The sequence below is a fragment of the Gopherus evgoodei genome, chromosome 10, assembly GCF_007399415.2.
Source record: "Gopherus evgoodei ecotype Sinaloan lineage chromosome 10, rGopEvg1_v1.p, whole genome shotgun sequence".
Classification (NCBI taxonomy): Eukaryota; Metazoa; Chordata; order Testudines; family Testudinidae; genus Gopherus; species Gopherus evgoodei.
The window spans coordinates 13,400,016-13,422,501 of NC_044331.1; the positions used below are offsets into that span (position 1 = coordinate 13,400,016).

Sequence of the window (22,486 nt, forward strand, 5' to 3'; positions counted from 1 at the left end):
GGCTACCCCTCTGATACTGTGTTCCCTTAGAAAACCTTAACAAGAATATCTATGTATCAAATACAGCTTTTAGGTAGCTTATCAGATTATACTTCATTATGTGGTTATTTTGCATGTACATATACAGCTTGCCAACACTAAAATATTCTGCATGTTTTTATGCGGATGGTATTGGCCAATGCTGTAAAACGAGACTGTGGTTTTGAGTTTCCATTTGGGATACCGTAGATAGCTAGAGGAAGGAGGGTCCAGTGGTTAAGATACTAGCTTGGGACATGAGATCTCAGTTCAGTTCCTGTTCCACCACAGACTCCCTGTGTGACCTTGCACAAGTCATCTAGACTCTCTGTACTTCAGTTCTCCACCCATAAAGTGGGGATAATAGCACTTCCCAACTTCACACCATATGGGAGTTGGGAGGGTAAACACAGATTGTGAGGTGTTCAGATAGACCTGAAAGGGGCCTGGTTTTTCAGAGGGTGCCTGCTTGGCACTTTCTGAGAGTTGTGCCTCTCTTAATGGGACTTCAGTTGGACATCCCAAATCATTAGCAACTTCAAAAAATCTTGGTCATTTACTGCCTTGTCTACCCTTCGTTTATGATTGAGAGCATGTTAGCATTTGATCCTGAGAGGTGTCAGGCACCTACAAACTCTGGAGTTTTGGGTGCTAGCCACCTCAATTTGCATGTCCATTAAATTCTTGGCATCTCTGCTAAAGGAGATACTTGTGATATGGGCACCTGCTGGATAGGAACTGGACTAAGACCACCAACTCTATCACCGCTATGCATGGTGAACTTGTAGTTGTGACACGTAGCGGGAAGGCTCCATACACCATTTTTTTGGTCCCCTGAGCTTTATGGTCTCAGTCCACTTCTGTGATACTGGCATTCCCCCCCATACAGAGTGGGGAAAAGTAGTTTCCTTGTTATTCAGGTTTTACTGTGTTTGCTTCAGGTTAATGATGGTGGTTGGAGAGAACCCTATAAAAGCAGCATTTCAGTAGATGACTGAGAAGTACAAACTACAGTAAAACTAGAACAACTTGTCCTTCAGAGTGCCTGTTTGCAGGCAGGTGAAACAGAACCAAATGCGGAGCAAAGACAATTATCTGTTTTCAGAACTCATTAAATTGGAAAAGGCCTTATGCCTCCTGCCTGTTGTCATTGTCCATTAAGTGACCATCTATTAAGAACCCTTTATTCTGGAAAAGATGCAACTGTCCAAGGAAAATCGAAGCCTTCCTAATGCACGTCTCACCAATAAATTCAGCAAAACTTGTGCTCCTGTACGATTCATTGACTTCTTCATCCCTTTCAAATTAAATGGGCTTTTGGAAAAAACACAAAGTCTTCCTCCTTTTCTTTCCTCAGTGTATTTAATTTTCTTCTTCTCAGTGCAAATTGTACTACTGACCAGAATGCAGCTCGCTAAGAGGTACATTGATCAAAAACATCTTGTTCTCTATCTTTGGCTAGATACTTGCTGATCAGAATTTTTTTAACTCCATGGAACACTTCAACTTTTTAGTAAAAATTTTGATTTGGAAAAGCTGTCATGGCATCTCATGGGAGTTGTAATCTGGGAGTCCCAAGCTTCTAGTCTTCTCTATATGGGGAAAGGGGGGATGAATGTACTGGCTGGACTACATCTCCTAGAATGCACCATGATCTCCATTCTTGGTAGGATTCTGTGGTACCTCATGGGAGTCTCTGGCCATGGTTCATCATAGGACATGTCTTCCAGTTGGGGAACCCAGCCTGTAGGATGATAATAGTACAAGGAACCTAAACCACAACTCCCAGGAGGCACCATGGCAGCCTTTTCGAATAAAAATGTATGGTTACCATTTAGAAATATTTTGGACATTGGTCTTTTATGAAAAGTGGGTTTTCCACAGGGAGCTGACATTCTTCACAAAGAATCTTGTATAATCAAGCTCCTAACTTTCTGTTGGAAAAATGGCATGGACAGAAAAATTCTAGCTATCCCTAGTACTCCCTGAATAGCCAACCGCTTAATGTTTCTGATGTCATCATTCAGAACCAGACTTCTTGATCACTGCAGCTAACAGCAAAAATATGGAGACAGCTTGTAAAGAGTCCTTTTCTGACCTGTTTTTCTCCCTCAGAATTGACCATTATGTGGCGTTGGAAGGCTATAACCCTCACGTAAAGTGTTCCTTTGACTAGTGATAAAGAAGTATGCTGACAGCATTCAAGAACAAACATTTATATAATGAACCGGTTGCTACGTTCAGTTTATAGAACACATCTTCTCCCCTGCCACAGCATATCATATCCATTTGTTTCTTTATAAGAGGGTAACTTCTCCTTTGACTACACGATACAAATGCAACTAAATTTTCTAATTCATAGTGTTGTAGCTATGAATCCAGTGAAATTAAACCCTCTTAGTGTTTGCATATAGTTGTTTGGAAGTGTATAATAGGTAAAGTGTTCTCAGCAAATAAATCTCAGACTCCACGGTGTTTTTTTAACTGGAAAAAAGACATCTTTTACCATGTTAATATTTATACAAGGAAAATTGTAGCGTGGACAGGCAGTTGTTTTAATATATATTAATAGGTTGAACTTAACATTAGCTTGTTCCCTTGACCTACTGTCACATGTTAAAACTATAATTTTGTCTGTATTAGTTTTACCATTTGTTTAACTCCCCTCCCTCGCATAAATAAACCACACCTTTTTTTTCCTAGAAAGGATACACCCAAAAAGCTTAGTCTAATAGCACAAGTTGAGGATACAGGACACAGGGTAGAAAGTGCAGTGGCAGATATTCTATACTAGTCAGCATATCCACCTCTCAAAAGGTCTGGCGTTTTTCCTAACTTCTCCAACAAAATAACTGTTGAAATCTATTGAAATGCTTAAAAAATGCAACACTATCATGTGTCTCAAAGTAGTATTGCTGTGGTCTTCAAAGATTGATCTTCTTTTTATATCTCTCTTTCTATAAAGAGACCTGATGCTGGAGAGTGTTGGGTAACTTCTATCAAAATATTGATAAGATAAAAGAGGGTAAAACTGGAGTACTGTAGATTTCTAATGGGCAGCTTTACAGCTCCAATTCTAAACTGCAGTGAAGCTGAGGGATAGCTCAGTGGTTTGAGCATTGGCCTGCTAAACCCAGGGTTGTGAGATCAATCCTTGAGGGAGCTGTTTAGGGATCTGGGGCAAAAATCTGTCTGGGGATTGGTCCTGCTTTGAGCAGGGGGTTGGAGTAGATGACCTCCTGAGGTCCTGTCTAACCCTGATATTCTATTCTGTGACCTGGGAGTAACTCTGGAGGTCTTTGAGGTGCGGGCTCTGTGATCTTTGCATCTCCTTGATTCTGGAGGCAGCTAGAGTAATTGGAATGGTACCCACCATAAACTAGAGTAGCCCCAGACATGGCTCTAATTTACTGTGTGCTGCAACATCTTCCTGTCCAGTAGCACAGAATACCTGGGGCCATATCCTCTATGCCTGAGGCTATTAGAAATCTATGCTACTGTGGAATCCCTCTTGTGGTTGGAGAGGTCTGCCAGAACTATGGTCCCTGTACGGCTTCACAGCTGGTATACAGATGCCTTGGGAAAGGTCTGAATCAGAGCCTATGTTGGTACTTTTTCCTGTATATATTTTAATTCATAGGATAATCCCCTCCCATAGAACTAGTGTATGTTAATCTTTCTTCTCTAAGACAATCTGAGATCCCTGTTTCTGCATTTATATTTTCTTTGGCTTTCTGTCTTCTATAAACGTCAATAATTGCCTCTTCTCCACACCATCTCACTTTCTCAAAATTAGCCAGCTTACCCTTCATTCCAAAAATAACTTTTCTATGATGCTTTTGTTACCGCATTAGTAATAAATTCCTTCCCAAATAAATGTTCCTGCCCTTCCAATGTCAGAGAATAATTCTTGGCAATAGCAGACCTAGTGAGTTATCTTGCAACTCTTTCTCACCTGGTTAAGCCTTGTGTGACTTTTCCCATTCATTTGCATGGAACTTATTGAATGATGAAGGATTACTCACATAAGTAGGAATTTCAGGACTGAGCCAACCAGAGAGATCCAGTTCAGTTGTTCTTTGTGAGTCCATAAGGGTGACCAGACAGCAAGTTAAAAAAATAGAGACGGGGGTGGGGGATAATAGGGGTCTATATTAGAAAAAGCCTCCCAAGTTGGGACATCTGGTCACCATAGAGTCCATTTAATTTAAACAGATCTGCTTAGGAACATGTAGATGGCAACAATCTGTATTTTAATTTTCAAGCATTTGTTAATTCATTTCTACAACATAAAAGTAATAATAGAATAAGAAAAATTCTTTGTTTGGTGCTTGCTAAAACATATGCGTGTAGCTACCGACTGCTTCTGATCTTCATTAGCCTGTCTCCTGGACCTTGACTGGTGGCCAGTCAAGTTTGTGGAAGATGTTAAATTGCATCAGCCTTAAAGCAGTAATTTTTGGCTTGCAGTTTTCCCAAATGTATGTTTGATTTCTAAACCCATCTTCTAGAGAATATGTAAAGTTTGCAGTGTGAGTACTTTAAATAGAGAGTAGCTTGTTGCAAGGCCAAATTCCACTCAACCTTTCTCCAGTATTGGTGGGAATTAGAGATTTTCTCTTAAAGTACTTAGTCATGTTGTTAGTTTGTCTTTGAGGAAGAGAGAACATAGACATTTAGATGTAGAGAAGGAGGGGAATTTTTGATATGACCCATTCTTTATAGGGTTGATATGTTGTGGTCCTTTTAGTGTACAGCACGAGGGATTGTGATATTTCAAGTCTTATGCCGCGGAATTCTACCAGTGAAGTCTCAGTGTGCCAACATTGGAGTTTTGCATGTAGCTACATGCTTTTATCAGCCAGGCCTTTTGCAGTTCAAAACACTAAGCATTTTTAAAAGCTATTGCACATTTCATAACCTCATCCAAAGCTTTCAGCAAAATTAGTCAGGAGGTAAATGTCTCTTCTCTCATTCAGTGTAGCACAGCATTCAGTGGTGTAACTGCTGTATAAAACTCAGTGTTATCATTAGGAAATGTCTGACTAACAAGAAAGTATTGTGCTATACCAGAGCTCTTTTAAACAATCCCCTGTCTTCAATATACAACAAATGGATTAGACCTTTCCTCCTTTTAGGGCTACCATGCAGCTGATGGCACAGGTGCTGACTGGCTTGATCTTATTCTTGCCATTATTCTTGTGAATTTAGGGATGTCTAGTAGAATTGGGAGCATGGGAAGTGGTAAAATGTTGCTGTGATCCTTATGAGAAAGATCATTTTGTCTGGTAATGGTTTAACTCAGTGTTTCCCAAACTTGGGATGCCACTTGTGTAGGGAAAGGCACTGGCAAGTTTGTTTACCTGCTGCATCCGCAGGTCTGGCCGATTGCGACTCCCACTGGCAGTGGTTTGCTGCTCCAGGCCAATGGGAACTGCTGGAAGCGGCAACCAGAACGTCCCTCGGCCCACGCTGCTTCCAGCAGCAAACCGCGGCCAGTGGGAGCCGCGATCGTCCGGACCTGCGGACGTGGCAGGTAAACAAACTGGCCTGGCCCACCAGGGGCTTTCCCTACCGAAGCGGCCTCCCAAGTTTGGGAAGCACTGGTTTAACTGATTGCACACTCATTTTAAGCTGTGAATAAGGTAAAGGGACCATGTTTGGGAGGCATCTTAGTACCTGAAGCACTAGTCTGAAAGTGAGTCTGATTCTGTTGATGAAAGCATCACACGTACCATGGTATTCAGCTTCCCCCTGTACTTCTGAGCATTTGTCTGTCTTCTCAACATAAGGGTAAATTTTGGGGCTGTAGTTACTATTAAGGAAAACAGATTTGTGTGTGGGAATGTAGGCTTAATGAAGGGGAAGGACTACTTGCTATGACCTTACTTTCCTTTTGAATTGCCTCTGGGATGCTGAAACCTCAGGAAATACATACTTGTGGTTGGGATAACCAGTGTTTGGATGGTGATGGGCAAGGAGAGAAGTGCTTTTGTGGGAGAGCTGGGAATTAAAAGGGAATTCAGAGGTTTTGCAGGGGGCAGAGAATTATTCTTACCCTAAAACTATTAATTGATGATTCTTCTGTGATTCTGCACTGTGAAAGTCTTGTTTTATTGCCCAGTCTGACCCATTGCCTGTATCACTAGATAGTGTTTTTTACAACCCCTAAGTGGCTTTCAACGATGCCTCATTAGAGAGATACCTGAGAGGTTCTAATGTTCTGTGAAAGGCTGGACTGAGGGACTTCTAGTACTTTGAACAAAAGGGATTAGAAATTACCATCAGCAGTCATTATGTAGCCTGTGTATAGACTTCTTAATTTGTACCAGGAAGTTCAAATATTCTGGGTTAGGAAAAAAAATGTCTGAATGTCCAGAGCATTTCCCGCACCACAGAGCAAATATAAACAATGGAAAACCCATTGAAGTAGCCTAGACTTCCTCAAAGGGAGACTAAGGAAAATATCTTCTTTAGGTCCCTTTAGACACTGGGTGAATTTTCTATATTAGATAATGCAGGCCACATCAGCGTCATTTTATGTAAAGGTTTCCTCTGTGTTTTCAAACTCTCAATGAGATTTGGGTCATCCATAGGTGGGAACCAAAGGCAGCCCAGTTCCTGAAAGGTTTTTGGTGGTAAGTTGGAGTGAAGTAGTATAAATGTCCAACTATCTCTGGGTGCATGGGGCACTCTTCAATAAAGAAGATGTCAAAATAACAAATAAAGGATGACTTTTAATGGGACATGTTCACCATGACTCCTAACAGCCTTGGGGTAGCAGTATTGAGGTGCAACCTGATGAGGACAAGTGAAGTGTCCTGGGAAGGGAGATTCTCTTCCAGGGTGGATTAATTTGCACCAATGTTAAAACAAGACACTCAGCCTCTGAATGGTAGCCTGACAAAGCAGGTGAAATGCATCTCTCAGAATATCTCGGTGAGTAGCAAGGAAGGAAGTTTTAATACAGGGCTGGACAAATAGATTGATATACAATCTGAGCTGGCCACCACAGTACCAGAGAGAGAACATAATCAGTGAATGGGTTGCTAACCACTAGAAAGCATAGTCAAATTTTGGGGTTGCATCCTTTCCAAAATGATTTGGAAATAAAATAGAGGATTTTCGATTGAATGGGTTACCCTGGAGGGTAAGAAGCAGATAACTCATACACAGAGATAACATGGGACTCTTCATCTCAAAGGGGATCCCCAAGTGCTTTACAAACTATTTGTTTTTCTTGCTTGCAGGACAGGAAGCAACCATTGTGCTGGTCAATGACTGGGGCTTCTAGTTGCTATGGCAATACAAATAATATAAAATAATAACTAGCCCACTGCATGCTGCACAACAATGGGAACAGAAATCTTGGCCATATCCCATGACAAAATCTCCTGTGCTGATGAAGAATACTTGTAGATCTCTAAAGTTATTGTTATGTCCCTGAAAAACACTCTCTCAGTGTGATGGACTTAAATTGTAGCAATGGTGGTTTAGGTTGGGCATTAGGACAAACTTCTTGTCAGGGTGGTTAAGCACTGTAATAAATTGCCTAGGGAAGTTGTGGAATCTCCATCACTGGAGATTTTTAAGAGCAGGTTCAACAAACACCTGTCCGGGATGATCTAGATCAGTGATTCTCAAAGCTGGTTCGCCGCTTGTGTAGGGAAAGCCCTTGGTGGGCTGGGCTGGTCTGCTTACCTGCCGCATCCGCACGTTTTTCTGATCGTGGCTCCCACTGGCCGTGATTCACTGCTCCAGGTCAATGGGACCTGCGGGAAGCGGCACTGACTGAGTGACGTACTGGCCGTCGCTTCCTGCAGCCACCATTGACCTGGAGCAATGAACCGCGGCCAGTGGGAGCCGAGAGTGACCAAACCTATGGATGCAGCAGGTAAACAAGCTGACCTGGCCTGCCAGGGGCTTTCCCTGAACAAGCGGCTGGCCGACTTTGAGAACCACTGGTCTAGATAATACTTAGTCCTGCTATGAGTGCAGGAGACTGAACTAGATGTTCTCTTGAGGTCCTTTCCAGCCCTACAGTTCTATGATTTTATGATACTCTGCTTATCTAACTCGAAAGGACTTGAGTGGGCCCTGTTGTGATATGATCCTGTGAGTCAGAGGAATCTAGGTATTCTGTGACTGAGAGTTAAGCTATGGAGCTGTCCCCTGATGCAGGATGCTCTCAAAGCTATGTAGAATGCCCTGCTCCTCCGAACCATCTCTTTGACTGTGTATTTGGATCCGGTAGGGATGCTATCAAAGTGGCTCTCAACACTGTTCTTCTTGCTACTGTTCTTATACTGTGCTCATCGCTGTAGTATCGCAGTGCCTTCCAGTAGTTCATTTAGTGATGCGACTAACATCTGTCGAGTGGAGTTTGTTCTGTTTTTGTGGGCAGATGTGTGTGCAGCGGAGTGTCTTCTTTTGGAGATGGTGGTGGGGACTCTGTTTATGTGTATTTTAGGGAAGACAGGCTGAAGAAGTGCACCTGAGAGTAGAAGGTGATGAGGTTTGTGATGGGCTTCCTGGGGCAGTTCATTCTACAGTCTTGGACTGGCCCCTGAGACAGCTGTGTCTCCCTCACAAGATGAGCTTTCACTTTATTGTGAAAAGTTCTTTTGTGCCCCATGAGCATAGCTGTTGATCACAATATTCATCCTAGAGCTTTAGTCGATGTTTTTGATACTCTGGGCATAGGGGATTGAGTGTCTTTGAAGATAAGGACCAAGACCTTGACCTTGATTCAATATTCTGTGGGAAGCTGGTGTAGGGAGTGGAGAACTGGCTCGATGTGCTTCCGGAAGCCCGTGTTTCCAAAGAGATGTGCTGCAACCTTCTTTACCTGTTGTACTTAAGGGCTGAAGGCTTCATGCCCAGGTTTATTGCATTGCTCTAGTTTAGCTGAGAAATGACACAGGCATGAGTATCTGAGGCCCGGTTATCATGTGCCAAGGATAGGATGGAGTCTCTAGGCAGCTGGAGATGGTAGAAAGCATTGCCCTCAGCTGTTGCTGCTATGTGACAGCTTAGCATTTGCAACAACTCCATAGAGTGCTTCTAATCTGCAGACTGAATTGACTAATTGTGGGTGCATTTCTTTAGCCAAAACAGTCTTCACCAGGGATGCAAATTTTTCAGAATGTTCTCCTCTGCCTATTAGCATAACTTATGGCTTGCTCTAGTTTAGTTTAAACCAGCTGTTCTTCCTCCATGAGCTGATTTTTGTCCACTGGGTCATCTTGGTAGGAGTGGTATGGTCATATACGGTGAAGGATACAGAGAGCTGTGTGTCACTCTGTGCTTGATTCAAGGCTCTAATTTTGTACTTCATGCGGGAAACGTATCCCTCTGTTATCATGATGGGTGAGAGCCTGAATGCAGTTGTCTGACTCAATGGTTTGTGCCCATGCCTCCTGAGGAATGTGTGTAATATCGGAGCAGACCTTGCTGTTGAAGTGTTGGCTCTTTTTCACCTATCTACATAAACTCTGCGATAGAACTGTGTGTAGAAAAATAAGTTGTTTTACCTCCCTCGCCCACATATAAAGTACTGTATCTAATGTTTCAAAAGCCAGGAAATCAATCAAAGTAAAGCTTGCTCATGTGATTTTAACTTGTAGTGTTTCCTGTAAGGTTTCTGCTTGTGTTACAGCCCTAATGTTTAACTAGTTTTGTGTGTGCCTTTCTTTTCTGGAAGATTTCATTTTTTCATCCATCTGTTTAGAACAGTATTTCCCAGACTTGGGATGCCGCTTGTGTAGCGAAAGCCCCTGGAAGGCCGGGCCCCGCAGGTCTGGCTGATCGCGGCTCCCACTGACCACGGTGCACTGCTCCAGGCCAATGGGAGCTGCTGGAAGCGGCTCAGGTCGAGGGACATACTGGCCGCTGCTTCCAGCAGCTCCCATTGGCCTGGAGCAGCGAACCGCAGCCTATGAGAGCCATGATCGGCCGGACCTGGCAGGTAAACAAACAGGCCTGGCCTGACGGGGGCTTTCCCTACACAACTGGTGCCCCAAGTTTGCGAAACACTGGTTTAGAAGAACAGGTTGTCCCCATTTCTGATAGCCGTGAAATTATTTTCCCAAGGAAATAGGAGAGAAGGAAGATTATGGGAAACACGAAAGGGGGACATCTAAGAATTGACTTGTTTTTGCTGATGGTACGGTAAGGTACATTATAAACCTATTACTACCCTTCCAAATGTCCTTGAGCTCTGTGAGAGCTTTGCAAAACTTCTTGTATTTCAAATGCACTTTGTCGGAGGTGCTTCCTCTGAGTAAATCATGCATTTATAGAAAAGGGGTTGTGAGACAGTTAGCATTTAAATATGAAGATGCCTCTCTTAAAAATACTTAGAAACACATATATCTCATGTTAGCTGGAATACCTGTGGGAAGTACATTATACTCATCAGTCGCCTGAGTTAATTAGCAACATGAGTTAATGTGCTTTGTATCGAGTTTTTTTTAAAAACAACGGAGCTGGTAAATGCTGTCTAGAAACTGGAAACTGAAATCTTCTCTGAATCAGGTGAAGTGTAGAGAAGTGTAAGGATTGGGGGAGAGGGAACATTGCTAGGGGTGCTTTCCATGCCCATCCATTGCTTGGTTTCTGTTGAATCTGCTAGTAATAGTAGCTGTGATTGGTTTCCTTGCGTATGAACACTTGTTTACTAGACTGAAATCACCAACCCATTTTACCTGGTTCTCTTGAACAGCTCTCAGGAGGTGGTAATAATTTTCAGATACTACTAACCTGTGCTCTTTCTCTAACTGCACTTACTAATTTTTTTAAATAACCCTCCACTTTGGAAATTGATTTTCTTCACTGGCTATTCCTTTCAGGGCAGGTGGAAAAATAACAAAAACTACTTAAATGTTGATGAATAATAGTTTGAAACTTTTTGCCTAGTTTCATAGCAGCAGTATGTCCATAAATAGCATCACTGTCTAGCAAGTTTCCTTTAGCAAAGGAAGTGTGCCGCTTTTACCAGATGAGCTAAGGAGGGACACCTGCAGTCATATACATTAAGGCCATAGCTTCTGTACATGAAGCACAGGACTTTTAAGAATATGAACATAATAGATAGTGGACCGGATCCTTGTCCCAGGTCCCCTTCCTCCCCTCACCTCCCATTGGCAACTTTGTGCCACTTAGGCAGAATTGGAAGGAGGCATAAAGCTAGTGTGGCAAGCCCTACATGACTCTCTTATTACTTTCTCCCCATCTGCTTGGCACAGTGTATCATGGCAGGCTGAGGACAGAATGGAGTATGGACCAAATGAACAGAGCTCCCTGGTGGATGAAACTGCCCTGGGCTACTGTTACAACTGCTGTGACTTAACCTAGTGATCAGCCTGGAGCCTGGCATGACCCAGGATTGGGGAGCACACAGTTAGCTCCCCTCTCCCATCCCTTTGGATCATGGGCCAAGCATACCACAGCCAGATCCAAGACTGTGGCGTGTTTGGGTCTTGGGTTTTTGACTCACAACAGAATTGGTAAGGTGAACCATGATATCCTTTTATGTCAGGCAAGGAGTTTTGTGGTCTGTTTGAAGGGGAGCAGGGACAGCTAAATTCTAACCTTGATTCTCGCATCAACTCAGTGTGTCTTTGGCTCCAGTCCAACAGACCAGAAAGGGGCAAAATTAAACAAATTCTAGATTAGGAGTCAGAACAAGGAAGGCTATTTCCCCCTCCTTAACAGCAAAATACAGCATGTAAGTACTCTTCTCTCTCTCCTTATTTTCCTTTTTTATACTGTGGCATGATTATTACTAGATGTCGAGAAATGTAAATAACACAAAAATAGCGAACTGTAGCATTCCAGAATCCTTGGCAGTGTTCTTGAATTGAAATGTCTGTCTGTGATTCCTCTCCAGCATCGTCCTCTCACACAGCCATTGGGTTAAGTACCTACCGATCTACACAAACAGGGCTTCAGAAAGGATCTCCTTATATGCTGTAGCTGCTAGTGACCCATTCTTCTTTTAAACTACTGTACATTTTAACAAACCAAAACTGAGGAGTCTTAGGGCAGTATTAAAAAGAATGTGATTCTTGTTATGAGGAAAGTTCATCTAAGTTATTGAAGCACACCATGTTCTGGTACCATTCTCTGATAAGTCTAAGATCTGTGCCTTTATGGGAATAAAGGGTGTAAAATGCAGTACCTGACTTAAAGAGCTAATAAATCAGAGTGTTAATCTATTGCTCTTGACACAATCTGGCTCTTCTCCCAGTCTGTCTCTCACTTTCACTGCATTCTCAGACCAGAATCCCCCAGTTGGCCTTGGTGTGACAAAGGTATAATTACAACTTGTCTCTCATATTCGTACTATGTAAATAGGCTTTGACAGGGTGAATTTAACAATTGCAGGAGGATCTACCCATTTAAAGGACTGTAGAGCAGTGGTAAAAACTGAATTTCTATGGCACAAATTCACTTTTTGAATTGGGCATGGGGATTGAGATAAAAGTCTAGGAATTAGCGCAAAGAAAAGTAGGAAATCACCATGATTATTTTGCTTTCGGCTTTTTCTTTAGTGAGAGTGGGTGAGAGACATAGGTTAATAGCTTTTTTTAATGGCAACTTTAATCATAATAAAAGATAAAAGAAAACTATATATACATAATGGGAAGATGAGCTATTTTACAACTTAATGTACAGTGGTGATGGACAGAGATGATTGCAGCCTGACCTTCAGAGGTTTTTAGCCATCACAATATCTAATACTGTTCACTCTGAAGTCAGTAGGCTGTTCGGAACAGCAGCAGCAGGATGGAATCTACGTTAGAGCTGGTTGAAATTTTGCAAATGGCATTTTATTTTAAATGGCTTTTATTTAAATTGGAAATTTCCACAATTTGTCTTTTTCTGTTCTTCATGTTTTTGATGAAATGAGGACAATGATGTTTTAGCTTTTTTCAATTTATTTTTCTCCTTTGGCCTTTCCTCTCCTTTTCCCCCTCTCTGCCTTCCTTTTCAATGGCAAGTCGCAAAGGGACCAGGAACAAGGAAAACTAGAAAAAAATGGAAACATTTCAAAAGCAAAAATTCTGATTACAACTCTTTTGTGGGAAAAAATTGAAGAAAAATGAAATATTGTTTCTTTTTGAAACCTGGGAAACAAAAATTACTGCAATTATTTGTGCATCCTTCCTCAATTTTCAACCAACTCTCTGGCAAATTTCTGCGGGATCAAATAGAGGCTGTAAAGGTTTTCAAATAACAAGTTCATACATTTTAATGTTTGTTCTGAGTTAAAGTGACTGCAATGATTCAGCTGCATTTGTGAGATTGGGTATCTGTTTTTTCTGTTTTCAGTTTTTCCTTCCCAATAATATGATTTTGCTTATTAGCAAGGAAGAAAATATTTAATGTTATAGCATCAGACAAAGGAACAAGCTTTAGAAAATTTTGTTTTTCCCCTTCTCTTGGGTCATTCTGAAGGAAATACAAATGAATTTGCATAGCACAAAAGGGTGCCCGCTGTCATTTGTTTTTCTGGCATTTGCTCTGAGCTTTTTAGCAGGTGAGTACTAGCTTGCTCAGGCAGAGATGTAATAATATTAAACTTTGGAGTGAACAGGAAATCTGCAAACAGCCACAATGTCCTGCCACGGGTGCGTGTATAGTAGGGCAGGTTTTCTAATGGCAGAACAGTCAGGAAAATAAGAGCAAAACTTACAGTAAATAAACTTGTCACAGAAAAGTAAATGGAGGAGAGGTTGAGTAAGGCATTCGGAGGAAACCACAGCAGTAGGTTAAAAATGCAAAATAAAAACCCTGGTTTCAGCAGCTGTGCTAGTGATGAAGCTACTCTCCACAACCTTGACTTTCGTAGCAGTGATGAATGATTTCAATTTTCTATCACTTTAATAGTTTGGAAATTGCTTTTTCTGCCAGCTATCTTGGTATTTGCTTTAAAGCCAAATCTTGCTATCTTTACGTGAGTAAATCTCCTACGGTTGTAAGTAGGCTAGTTTTTCAGTATTAGTAATGCCGTATTTGTGACTGCTTCCTCTTACTCCCCACCCCTACAAAAACACATTATAACTCTTGTGCCAAAAATAATTCATGTGGCGTATTGGCTGTGTACTGTTAAAGCAGCTGGTGTGTTCCTGCAATTCATATACTGTGAGTGTTAATCCATTAATGTTTGTAAAGTGCTTTGAGCTCCTTGTATGAAATGAGCAAATGAAATACAAAGTATTGTTTAAGTTAAATGAACATTGCCAAAGCTGGCTACACTAGATCTACTGGGAAACTGACATCCCCTACCTTTTATTTATATAGCTGCACAAGTGTGGAACTGTATAGAGGGAAGTGCTGCCAAACAAATAAATAAGGCCTTGCCTCAGATGTCTAACAGCCTGCCTCAGGGGACAAACTTGTACAGCATGGACTGCACCAAACAAAAATGGAGGGGTGCAGGTAATCATTATAACTGGAAAGAATCCTGGAATGGCTGTGTTTTGAAAGTGGGGTGTTGCATATATTAACTGAAGATGTACCAGGCCTAAGAAGCAGAAAATAATGCAGCAGAAAGGAAGGAAGTGGTTAGGAGGGCAGCTGAGTGAGAGGCAGGAGATAGGCAGAGCAGCACTTCGATCACGATTCCATTTTAAAGCTTTTATCTTTAAGGAATCCTTCATCGCCACCACCCCCTTCAGAAGAAGTCATTCCTTAGTCTGAGTTTGGGAGATGTTGGTATGTACACGGGAACATCCATGCAGTTCTAGAAAACCTTCAGAGGCATATGTAAGTTTGAGATGCACAGTATAAAAGTATCCAAAGTAAAGGGTGAAAATGCACTGGGAAATTGGCTTGCCACCCCCTGATGCATATAAGCATGTCTATGTGTTTTCTAATCTTGCTAACTTCTTTCCTTACGTATTTTTTTTCTTTCAACCCTTGATGGGTTTTTTTTAAAGTAGTTCTTGTGTAAATATTGACTAAAAAAAGAACTTCTCAAATATTTTTTGAAAAATGTGATTCTCTCTGTGTAGCAACGGTTGTAGGGAGGTGATATCCTGTCAACACTAGTGGTATCTTGGCAATCTAACATTTAGCTAGGGTGTGTGTGTGTGTGTGTATAATACACAATTTTAAAGGGTAATTATAAGTTCCTTTGAGACACAGTCATATGTTTTTAGCTGCAAAAAATGTATCTTCTCTGCTGCCATCCAAAGATGTTTTTAGAAGTATGGAGTAATATCAGAGCTGGATGAATAATGCAAACAATTTCTAGATAGTATTTGTCTGAATTCTTAGATGAACTCTAGTAGCCTTTTTGGCCCCTCTTTTTATTCACATCCCATGAACGCTAAAATAATTGAGTTTTACTAGTGCAACTGTTTATGGAAAGCAAATTTCAGAGTCTTCTGTATGAATTTATATGGAAAATACATTTAAAATTCACATGCACTTGCTTATGCTAGAATACTCATGTTCATTTAATTAGGGAAGAAGAAAAAATACGATATGGCTTTTATCTAAGCAACACAGCTCACATTTCAAATTCATGATCAGTATACATTGGAGTGGGCAAACTTTTTGGCCTGAGGTCCACATCTGGGTATGGAAATTGTATGGCCATGAATGCTCACAAAGTTGGGGTTCAGGAGGGGGTGAGGTCTCTGGTTGGGGTTGCAGGCTCTGGGGTGGGGCCAGAAAAGAGGAGTTCAGGGTGCGAGAGGGGGCTGGGGTGGGGGTTGAGGTGCTGGAGGGAGGAATGAGGGCTTTGGATGGAGGTGCAGGTACTGGGCTGGGGCTGGGGAAGGAGATGCTTATGGGTGGACCCCTACTCAGCTTGCTTTATTTCACTGGGACCCTACATGACCACAGCACAGAATTTAGCCTGCATGTACACCTCTACCCCAATATAATGCTGTCTTTGGGAGCCAAAACATCTTACTGCGTTATATCGAACTTGCTTTGATCCACCGGAGTGCGCAGCCCTGCCCCCCTGGAGCGCTGCTTTACTGCGTTATATCCGAATTCGTGTTATATCGGGTCCCATTATATTGGGGTAGAGGTGTATCTCCTTGCAGAAGCAGAGCTGAAGGTCTAATCTCTTGTTAGAGAAGGTTTGCTGATATAGCTATGCCTTCCTAGCATAGACACAGCTTATGCTGGCAAAGTGGTGCTTTGCTTAAACCAGCTACCAAAACAAAGTAAGTTTTATCAGCAAAAAGAAGCTTTGGAAGCTGCTTTGCTAGTATAAAAAAGTTTGTTCTTAAAAACAAACTAAAAGGGGAGGGAGAGGGAACCCTCCTACCCAACATTATTGTACAGCAAAAGTTTTAAATGCAGACATGACCTTAGTTTGCAAGTTGTTTTGTAACCTTGAGAAAGATCACATCATTGTATAATTACATACTAACATGTATGAGTATTAGACAGGCTTCCAAACTCTCCAAAATTTAGGATGGCTTTCATATCCAGTATGAAACTCCAACAAAATTCTGGTAGTATTGTTGATGTTGGCTATGAATTTGCCTTCAAAAGCTGAACAGTATTTAGTAACTGTAGGAGATCTGGGGATCTTTTCAATATTAATTTTTTTTATATTGAATGTGGATTTATGTAGGCAGCAGGAGATTGCATGAACACTGATAGTACTGAGAAAGCCGGGGATTGAAAGTGCATGACTCAGTAGCAGAAAATTGTGCTGAAGTACTAGATAAGCAGTTTCAAGATAGCGTAGAGCTGAAAAGCATTGCATACGTTGAGCAGACGTTTTTACTCTGGGTCTTGCAGAGCTTCTCTCTCTTGTGCACACTGTTTCGGTTGCTCTTCACCTTATTTTGTGCTAGTAACCCTACCTTACCTTCTTCCGGCATGTTTGGTTGGTATTGCTATGACTATTTCAGAGCACAGCGTGTTTAAATAATCACCTTTTAATTTGAACTTTGGTTTCCATTTTTTTAAAATTACATCTCCCAGTGAGTCCAGGTTTGTGGGAAACTTTCTGCACAAACGGAACTTTGTTACCATTATACGCTTTAGGATGAATACATTTTCATTGAGAAAGACACTCACATTAGTTAATAATGCACTGGTGGTCCTTGCAAAGCATGTAGAAAATTCGGTTGCATCTGCAAACACAAACCAGTGTGCTGCAGCAAATTCATCTAGTGACAAAGAAACTACTGTTGAAATATCTTCCACTTCTTTCAGTACCAGTTATTCCAAATATTAGATTTTTAAGATTATGGAAGCTAAGAAAAGGATGTGTGTAGGTGTTCTAAAACTTTCCACAATTCAGGCTTGTTAAACAAATCGAACAAGAACTAAGTGCTCCCCCAAAGCATCGACATTTCTAATCTCAGAATAACAGCATCTCTGAAACAACTGTGAACCAGCAGAGCATGCTGGTAGTGATATGCAAAAGAGCACTTGACTCTCTTTCTGGTTGAGACTTCTTGTATCCATCACTGGGACAGAAGGTAGCTTTTGAAATGGAGCAGGATTTGTGCTATCCAGGTGTGGAACAATAGGCATAAATCTTGTTGTGTTAAAACTCAAACTCATAGCTTTAAGGCTAGAAGAGACAGTTCTGATAAATTGATAAACTTGTCTGACCCCCTGCATAACAAAGGGCATAGAATTTTACTCTGTATCAAGCTCAAAGCTACTTGTTGAGCTAGAGAACTCATAGGGCTGTTCCTTTTCACGGGGTAAAATGCATGTCTCTGGTTGCACAGCTGTCGTGGATAACCTTACGGTGTTGCGCTCTGAGAACAAGCTGGAAGGTTTGGGTATTCTTGCCTAATTGTTTTTAATTAAACATTGGTGCAACAAGGGTTGTGCTTTGACAGGGCAGAACCAACTAGCTTACAAAATGTACAGAACAAACAAGCTCAATCGTGTCATCCCATTACCACATTTCTATTCTAGGAAACACCCGTTGACTTGTTTTGATACATTCAGTGCTAATAGTGCCAAGATGCAAATTAAGGAATATGCTTAAGCCCTTCTGTGTATCGTATACATATATAACAGTACTTTGGCTTTTTATATGTGGGCTTGCAAAGACATCATGCAGCTAGGTAAGCATAATTATCCTCATATAATAGGTGGGGCAACTCAGGCACAAAGAAATGAGTCACCATTTCCAAAAATGTCCACTGAAACCAGATGCCTGCAAACAAAGCACCTGCAACTCTGCTAGAGTCAGTGGGTGCTGCAGTGCATGTGGTGAAAATCCGCATAGATGTCTCAAGCTGGGCAACCAGAGTTAGTGGACCTGTTAAAATAAAATGGGCTAGGTGATTTGCCCAAGGACACATGCATTGGTAGCAGAGCTCCTGATTCCCATTTAAAAATGCTTATATAATTACAGAAATTATATTAATGTGAACGTTGCTGTAGGTTTGCGTTGCAGTTAGTACAGAAATCCTAAAATCTTTAGTTAATAGCAACTTTAACGTATGGGTGTATTTTATCTCCTTTTGGTATGAAAATTGACAGTTTTGGGTAGTTTTGTAGCTGCGTGCTTTAATAGGTGTCACCATTCTGAAATAGTTCATCACGACAGTGTGAAGAAGCAGATGTGTTAATGGCAAGCTCTGCTATTACACTTGTGCTACTTCATTTGTTAAACTGTCACCTCCCTGCCACAGATCACATGGGAGGGAAGGATGCTGTTGATGCCGGAGACAGGCAGAGCGTCAGTATGAACTGATGGGGGCTGTCTACTCTGGGGCCTATTGATATCTTGGGGAAGAGGGGCCTCCCTTGGAGACCTCTAAGAGTATATGTAAACTGTACACTAAGCCTGGGCTCTGACTCATGTTTGAGCCTAAGTCCTGTTTCTGTTCTGACTCGGTCTGATACAGGTCAGTATAGGGGTGTGGGTCAGAGCCTGGGTCCTGCTGTGACTTGAGTTCAAGCAGAGTCATTTTGTCGTGTGGACACAGGTCAAGCTTCAGACCTGAATCAGTATAGTATAGTACGGACATTTTAGCACAGCTATGAGGCTTGTGTCCAGCAATTGTAAATCCAGGGTTAAATACAGTGTGGCTGCTCAAGCATAGACTTGGACATACTGAGTCCACAAGCCCGGGTCCCATAGACCTGGGTTGAGCGTGGACATACCCTACGACTCATTTTGAACTAAATAACCCTGTGTAATAACTTGGGCACATTCTACAGAGTGAGTACAGCTGCCATACTGAGGCAATTCCATCCCCACCCCTGTAAACAGAGAGAGATGCTCTCCCTCTCTGGCACTTATCCTCACCTTCCAGGTGAGGACCTGGGGCTTATCCTTATTAGGGCCTGTTGTAACCTGAGTATTGGTTTATCCCCTCCCATCATTGTCACAGGTGGACATTGTTTGCCTGTCTTCTCTGACACTTTGGCAGCAAGGTTGTCTGAAGAATAACATCACCTTATGCTTTACAGGAAAAATGCTCCTGTCTGTATAATCCAAAACCTTAGGCTACATCCCACTGCCTTTGCTCACAGAGGTTGTTCCGTTCACTGTGGTTTGAGGGAATACCTCAAACAGGATTTGCCAAGATGTTCTGAATGGATGGCGCAGTGATTCAGGGTGGCGGATCTGGTTTAAGTGTGGTACCAGCGTTCCCTTTTATTTTTATTTATTTATTTATTTATTAAGTTGACTTCTTAATGGTGGACATTACCTTCATATCTTTTGCCATTAGTCTTAACTTTTGGTTAACAATGTACTTTTCCCCAAATCCCCGTTTTGGAAGCCTGCAAAGTGCTTGCATTTGTATCAAGTTAATTTTTTAGCTATATTGTGATGGCAAACCAAAATGTATGTTTGTTTATTACTTTTTCAAAACAGCCTGTTTAAAAGCTGTTTGGCCATGGGAGGGAGGTAGTTTTTCAGAGTCCTTACAGTATTTTCAGATGCTGTTAAGCTTTTCAGGGCCTTCTGAACAGTCAAGTACTATGCCAGGCTTGTCGTGGTGGTTTTTGAATAGAGAACAGTCATTTAATAATATATGGAAATCTGCAAAATAACTGCTTGGAATTGCTGATACCTGACGCTGGTTAAGGAACACTGAGAGTAGCGTCCTGCTCCCATTTAAGTCAAATGGCAAAAAGGCTCTGACCTCGAAAGTTATTCACGAACTGACTTCACCTGGAGAAGCTTTAGCAGAAAGGGTCTTCCTGTATGGGTTGGTGAGTTGCCCCCCAGCCCCCAATTTAATTTTTTTTATTTGATTTTTTGAGAATGTTCCCAGCACACCTGGTCTCTGGGCATGTGTACATAAATTACCAGTCAAACACATTCAGTTGGCTAATGCAACTAAATCTAAATCCCAGATGTAGATTTAAACTAAAATAGAATATTTTTTTCCACTGCTGCTCTAGTTTTGATCGCAATATTGTTGGTTCTCTTATCTGCTAAGAAGAAAATAAATAGATTCTTTTCTCTAAGTTTTGGCGCAGCGGTAACAAGCCAGTGTAACTTCCCGTTGCCCTCTCCTGAATAATTCTAAGTACTTTATCTGCTGTATCCTAAAGTCTTCCCCTGGTTTAACAACCTCTCTAAGAGTAGCTATAAAAGAGGCTTTCACTAAGGAACAGGAAGCAGAATGAATAGCAGGAACTTCTGATAATGCACTGTCTGTCTGAGAGGAAGATCAGCCTAACTAAGCTGTACCAGAGTAGTGAATGATGGTCCTTCAGCTAAGGCCAGCCGTGCAAATTTTAATACTGAGAACAAAGAATTCTCCCTCTTCAGCTAACTATTAAACACCATTGTCAATATAGTGGCCCAATACAGTCAATCTCATCTAGCTTATTTACTTTCTTTTTGCTGTTCATGGTGAATCCTAACAAGCCTCAGACGTTTTTATACCTATATCTACACACACACACATCATATCCATTTTGGAAGGGCCAGTACAGCCACCAATGCTGCCTTCCTAATGCCAGCTACAGCTCCACCCCATATTTGGATGCTAAAAACTTAATGGTTACATGCATGTGATATGTTCCACAGACTGCAAGGTTCCACATACTGAACAGAATGTTGGGCCTTCCTATGTTTCTGTTGGAATTTCAGTCTGGGAGTGTCTGGATATTTGTAATGACCGACCGTTTCAGTTCCCCCACCCACCCTCTTCCAGGCTAGGCAGCTGTCTGTTTACTCCTTTCTCCACTCTTGAGCACTGCTGGCTTGTAAAAGAAAGAAGCCAATGATTAAATAAAGTCTGAACATGGCAGTGGCACAGTTTAGCTACATTCTTTGGGCCTGGTTCTCTACCATGCCATGCTAGCTTTATGCCAGTGAAATCCACTGACTTCTGTGGGCTTGAACTGGTATAAAACTTGTGTAATGCAATGGAAGATCAGATCCTTTATTTCTGACATGAAGGCTTTCTGAATAGCGTCCTTTCCACTACTTGGTCTGCTTGAAAGGTATCATAATGGAGTGTTTTGGTTTTTTTTTAAGCTGTTGACCTTTTTGTTTTGTCACTTTTGGGTATGTGAAATTAAAATGGTTCATTCGTGGCCCTTTTTTGGTCTCTTTCAGGTCTCTCTCAGATTTTAATATCAGAAAATTGTGTGTCTCTGATGAGAACTTTGCTTAGGTAAGTGAAGCAAAATTATTTTTTGTATTTACAGGTTCAGGTTCCATGTTTTACTTTTATAGTATGTTTTTTTGTAACTGTAAGCTGCCAGCTGGCTGCCCATGTAAGCTGTGGCTAAATAAGTCTAGAGATGTGTATTAAACATAAGTAGGATAATGCCTGTAGTACGATTTAGGAGAGTGATCTTTTAATTTCTCACTTTTCTGGAAAATGTTCCTTATATAATCAACTAAAAAGGATCCAGTTGCAGAACAGCAAGTTTTATATCTTTCAGCTAGCCACGATAGCTATTTACAAAGGGATCATTGATTGGAGATATGCCAGACTCTTGAGGTGAGAGGGGGTAATGAGATGGGATGGGGACCTGATTTTCATTGTAGAAATTTAGCCCTAATTTGCCAAGATTTGGGTATTTGGGCCACTTTTTCAGGTGAACTACTTTTCTTCTCCAGGAAGGAATGTTTAGTGTTGAGGACATATCATCTGAAACTTAACAAGTTTGAATTGTTTTGATCCAAAATTCGGCAAAGCTCAGCAACTTAGCTTTGAATCTTTGGATTCATTCAAACAGGAAAAAAAAAAATTCCAGTGTACCCTCTGACAATGCAAACTGCTCTATTTCACATCCTGTCCCTGTTGAACAATGAAGACGCTGTCCCTGTTCTTGTTTTTATGGGTGCTCGTGGTTGATTTCAATCAGAATTCAGGGCTACAGCTGTCTAATTTTTCTAATTTTTCTGGGAAAATTCTGTTTTCCTGCTATTAAGTGGCAAAGGCTTATTATCACGAGCCAAACATGGGGATCCACTACTGCAATGCATACTGTATAGGCAAGAGGGCTTCCAGTACACCGCTCTGCCAATGCACCTTAGGACTGA

At 41.5% G+C, this 22,486-nt stretch overlaps 1 protein-coding gene across 9 annotated transcripts in view; it reads left to right on the forward strand.

Moving 5' to 3' along the window:
• AKAP13 (A-kinase anchoring protein 13) overlaps positions 1-22,486 on the forward strand; it is a 332,046-nt gene that overhangs the window by 2,962 nt on the left and 306,598 nt on the right. For 7 of the 9 annotated variants that reach the window (XM_030577586.1, XM_030577582.1, XM_030577585.1 and 4 more), the window contains exon 2: positions 21,551-21,608. The exons of 1 other annotated variant lie outside the window; for it this stretch is intronic. The gene's annotated coding sequence lies outside the window, so the exon portion shown is untranslated. Of the gene's footprint in view, positions 1-14,772; positions 14,791-21,550; positions 21,609-22,486 lie in introns of those variants that run through there. One more of the 9 variants, XM_030577583.1, reaches the window with a different exon arrangement.